Here is a 6,000-nt window from a genome sequence, read left to right on the forward strand (position 1 = left end):
ACAATTGAACGTTAAGCATGATGAACTTTTAATCGTAAACTGTATAAAAAGCTTCTAATCTTAGTGAAAACCAGAATCCCCATAAATAATACAGAGGACATGCCTTTGGTGTCCTCCAGTACACGTCCCATCTTATTTTGCTGAATGGTATCATCATCAGCTGATCATACATAATGGCTGGATGTGCAAAATGTGTAAAAGTAACTTCAGTACCCATCTCTATATAGTAGGGTGACATCAATGACATAAATTACAGCTTAAACTCCAACTCTGGAGCCCAACTGATTTTAGCTTATATATATATGTGTATCTCCATATAAAGTACAACAGCCAATAAGTTGCAAGACATCGCAGTAGAGAAATGCTAAAGATATAAACGAGGTAGTTTGGAAATGGAGTCACCATTACATAGTCTGACCACCGGAGGGCACTGACAAGTTAGTTATTAATGCACTCTAATGGCGGGTGGTAAGTCAGTACACCTTTTTGGTCCTGAATGAAATTACTCAACAACTACTGGATGGAATGCCAACAATTTTGCAAAGACAATAATGGTAGGACTGACTTGGCGAACCCCCTGACTTTTACTTTAGCGCCACCATGAGGTTGGTATTCATGGTTTTCAGTTAAATATCTTGAAAGTGCCTTGATTTGCCACTCATATTAATGTTGCCCTCAGGATGAATTGTACCATTGATAATTTCTTGACTATTCACTTAGAACTACCAGCAGGTCAAAACGTTGTTCCTCTTAAGCTCAGCTGTACTTTGAGTTTAGTGCTAACTAGCAAATGTTAGCACGTTAAAGTCAGCATGTAGCTAAAAGCTCTGCTGAGCTATGTACTATAGACTACATGTCGTGGAAAGTACAGCTCTCCTTGTTTATGTTAAGTGTTGATTGACCAATATATTGTTACCGTATTGTTTCCAAAAATCAAATTATTGATTGATTAAACTTAAATGTCAATTACCTCATCTCAGAGGTATTTCTAATGCTAGGTGAAAAATGTTTATCCCTGCGGGGATTATTATGGGGGAAGATTGTCTTTGATAAGTGACAAGTAACCTGACAACTTCCTAAAATAATTCATGTTTTATTGCTTAAAGTATGACATACAACCAAGAAATGTCATTTCTGATCGTGGAAGAGGCAAGAGCCCACTTTTTATTCATGAAATGCTGTTTCAAAAGCAATCAGTAAGGAAATAAAAACATAATTGATGTCATGTCTTGCCTTGTGTGAAATTGAGAAGGCAACCCAAGGGAAAAGCATCTTCTGGGCAAAACAAACTTTTGTTAAAGGAGGAGGACTACACACATACTTGTTTGTGTCATCAATCTCTATTCATTTCCTCAATCAAAAGCTAAAAACAAATTTTGTCAAAACACCGTGAAACAGCTTTTTGACACCAAATGTTCTGAACGGTCTCAAGAAAGCAAAAAGCTGCTGAGTATTAAAGCCGCCTGCGGTGAGAATAAACACTGTACAGAGTGCCACGACAGCCCTCCAGACCCACACGGTCTACACAGGAGGGACGGCACTCAAGCAAAAAGCCATTTATCTGTTAAACGCACCCTCTGGATTATTTATTGCTGTTGTACACGGCACCTATCTGCTGGAATCTCAATGTCCTCTCTGCTGCCTGCTCTGCTCAGGTAAATCAAAGTGACTGTTTCACTGAGTGAGGTATGTAAAACCATTAGGGCAAATTGCAGGAACCAATAAGGCCTGCTGCTTCCCCACGTTCTACTGAGAAGCTGTGGGCGTTGTGTATCACTAGAGACACATCAGCTTTGAAGGGGGAGTTCATGCCGTTGAGGTCGCTTGTCACATAGGAGGCTTTGTATTAAAGTGAGAATTCTCAGGAGAGGCCTGACTAATGGCTCTATATTGATGCACATCCACATGCCTTGTCTCGCTGTGACCTTTTTGTGTTAATGCTGTATGTCATGGCTGCCGGGGCATCATGCATACATAATTGTGGTTATTTAGGGAGAAGCATGGACTTTTTTTCTGTGGGTGGGTTTTCATGAAATGTTCACCATTTCACCAGCGATTCAAGCCTTACCTGACCAGGTGTCGCTCACGTTCGTTCTTGTTTTGAAGTCGAGCGTCTTTATTACCATTTAGATGAACACAGTGTTGCAGGCCAAACACATGTGAGAGGTGCATCTAAATCGTCTCAGCGGCCGTGATCAGACTCTCCCTCACAACCCTCCCGACTAGTATTGGACGTGGGTCCATTGCAACCCAGTTTTGTTCAACTAATGTTAATTGCCGACTTTCTAAACAAGACAGAAAAGGAGAGAAAAGGGAGACAGAGAGACATGGACAGCATGCAGGTGTTGGAGCATGTATATGCACAGAACTAGAGAAGTGAAGTGGGAACTCTTAAATGTAAATCTGTACTGTAATTCTCAGGTTCATCAGTAAACTGTTTGGAACAACATATACTGTATATATATATATATATATATTTATTTTTTTAATATATAGATATATTTATATAATATATATATATATATATATATATATATATATATTATATAAATATATAAAATATATATTGTATTATATATATATATTATATATATTGTATTATATATGTTATATATATATATATATATATATATATATATATATATACCACAGTGGTTCTGATATATATATATATATATATATATATATATATATGGTCAGAAAAAAATCAATGATCTTGTGATCCAGAATCCAGCTGCCAGACAAGGGAATTCTCTATTGACGTATCAAAAATGTCAAACTATTCCAAGGGTTTAAAAAAAACCAATATACATATAAGGGAACAATAGATTATATTTACCTCTATATTGGTTCATTCATGTGGGACCTGAAGGCTGGATGACACAATATGAAATTAGTCAATACACGTCTATTGCACCAAGGAAGTGGATACAGAGATAAAGACTCTTTGTAAGATGCTTGTGGATCAATATCTCATTACTTACACTCAAACACTAATATCTTCACCCCAATACAGGAAAAGTAACATGATTACAGTATTCTTTATTGATTCAAAGTCGTCACAAATGTAGTTAGCCGTCCTTTGTTTCTTCATTCTGTCTTCTGACGCTTTAGTCTTCCTTTGGACATCTTTGCACCGGCAGAGTCGTCGTTAGATCTTGAACAGATTTACTGTGTTCAGCAAAGCAAACCTTGCTCCAACAGACAGTGTGGCTCTGTCCTATAAATGACCTCTCCTTTGGGCATTCTGTCTTCTTCTCACAGCAGTACATCTGCCCCAGTAAAAAGGTACAGATCTAGGCACATTTGTGCTTTATGTTGTGAACAGCGGCCTGCGATGTGGCATAGCATCGATAACTGAGATCATATAATCTGTCAGTATATGGACATTCACAACGCTCTTGATAGCTAATGAAACGATTGAAAAATTCAACACTGTGCTTATTTCAGACACGTCTCCAAGTGTCTGGCCCTAATTTCTTACTTTATTCTTAGTTGAGACTAATTTTGTCAAAACAGCAGAAGTAGGTTAATGACTAAGTCGTCAATAATTTACCGATTCATTTATTTCTGCATGCTTGTCACACCTCAGCGAATGATACTGATGCAACAGATTACTTTTTACATCACGTATGTTTCATGGAATTTCATTTCACCTCTTCAACTTGATCTTTAACTGTTACCTAACGTCCATTTCATTTTGAAGGTTGAGGTAAATGGAAATAAACAAGATGCATCAAACTGGAACTGTTCCAATTACTTGTCTTTCTGCTTGGTTGTGCTCCAAATGCAATACCATGTACAGTGTGTAGAGAGAGAGAGAGAGAGAGAAAAGCTCGGGCAGGCAGAGGTTTTCATGTCAGTAATTTCAGTGTGGTGTCTTTGTTGCATTTCTGTTTTTGTTTTTTTGGTGGGGGTTTCATGGCTACCTGTCACATCTACTTAGACTGAGGCGAGGTGGGATGCTTTTTGAACCAAAGTGCCCTTCAGTCTGCTCGGGCAAGTACTCCCTGGGAATAAAACCAAAACCACAGGCTTCCACTCCATGAAACAATTCTCTCTGCCATTCCTCCGAGATTTGCCACTACAATCTATTGAATTTCAAAACAGACTGGCAGGGAGACAAAAGCTCAGGGCCTGATGCAACGTTGTTATTCTGGGTAATGAAATCTAGATTGTGGTGAGGTCTTTGGCCATTTAATCAATTCACTGAATGTTTTTCAATGGACCTGTCTACACATTTAGGTTCACTTCACGGGGGGGCAAACCCAAAAAAAGCTGCTGTCAGTTGAATGGAATGAGAGTAGTCACAAGTTGCCTTTTGGGCATTTGGGGGCTGAAGGCCTTCTCACGCTGACCCAGAACAAATCACTTGCATTGGCAGACTCAAAATAAAGTGTTCGAGCATTCAGACAAGAAGAAATATGTTGGAATATGTGATGTAATCAGTGACAAAATATATTGAACTGCATAATAAATTGAGTGTAATGATCTCACATCCTCAGCTCCCTTCAAAGAGGACCTGCTAACTAAACTATTGTGTTGTGGCAAAGCACGAGCAACTAGCACAAGGTTGTTCCTGCAATCGACGCACCATTCAATTCCCATGCATCTCAGATCAGGCTAATGCACAAGTGAGAACGAGACATGGAGTTCTCTAACGAACACGGTGTGCGCCGGCGGGCTGCAGAGGCCAAATCCGACTGGAGGAGATGATGGGGTGAATCCACACTGTGGTTCTTTTATGCGCTGCAGTGTCTCTGACTGCCTAATGAGGCCTTATTAATTCAGATCAGGGTGAATGATTACCTCATCATTCCCATTCTCCAGAGAGCTCCCTCTCCCTCTGTACTCTGCCCAGTAGATTTACAGCACGGTAATCCAGAGAGCGTCTCTCGCCGTGAGACTTTAATATGCCACGTTCGGAGAGGGCGCTCAACAACACTGAGCCAGAACAGATCTTCTAATATTAACAAGTCATACATGTTCTCGTGAAAATCACGATTACTCGGAATTGTTTTAAGTCTGCACAAACGGCTTGTATCTGTTTTATGTATTTTTTATCTTTTCTCTTCTGGAGAGACTGCACTCCCACTAGCAGCAGATCTCTGACAGTAAACACAGAACACCCTCCCCGTCTCTGCAGAGAGACTAGTTGCCTAGCAATGAAGTCTCTGATTTTATGGTCTGTGAAGCTTACATACGCAAGAAAAAGGGAAAAAACCCATCAGGATTAGATTTAGAGTACTGTAACAGTCAGGCTCTTACTCTGTTTTTGCATGTTTATGTCGACAATATCAGGCCACTGCTTTTTAGATATTGACAACCAAAAGAGCACAGCAAACAATGCCGCATGACCGAACTGGAAGCTTAATCCTCAACGAGTGACACATCGCTCATTGATCCGGCTCCATGGGCAATACTGCCCTCACCATCTTTTGACAGAGTTGATGAAATATTAAACAAAACTTAATCTCCGAGGCCAGCGCAGGGTTTGTTGTTAATCAAATTTGCAGTGATTGAATTCAAAGCTTTAGAGAGAGGAAAAATAAGAAGCAGCTCTGTCTATTATTTCACCAACACAATTTCATTACCCACACTATCTCAGTGGATGGTGTGATTTTTATGGTGGTAGTTGTTAACAATATCACGGCTGGATATGTGATTCTTTGGATGGTTGGTTTTAGTGCTGCTGTCAATATGCTCAAACTATTTCAAAAACCAACAACAGAATCCGCGAGACTGTACTCACCAGAAGAACACATAGCCATGCATTTGTCGAAAGGCCTAAAACGATCTGTGTTTATATTTACCTCACAAAGACCTCTTCTGGACATGAACATTTTTACTTTTGCATCTGCGCTTCAGTATGCTATGGACAACAGTAAGTGAACGCATCACAGTTCATACGCCGCCGTTCAGAGCTGATTCAGCGCTTGCATATTATATAACAACAAGTCCCAGCTAAATGACATGGGTACCTGTAGCTTTTATAATCTT

The sequence above is a fragment of the Cottoperca gobio genome, chromosome 7 (genome assembly GCF_900634415.1).
Source record: "Cottoperca gobio chromosome 7, fCotGob3.1, whole genome shotgun sequence".
Lineage (NCBI taxonomy): Eukaryota > Metazoa > Chordata > Actinopteri > Perciformes > Bovichtidae > Cottoperca > Cottoperca gobio.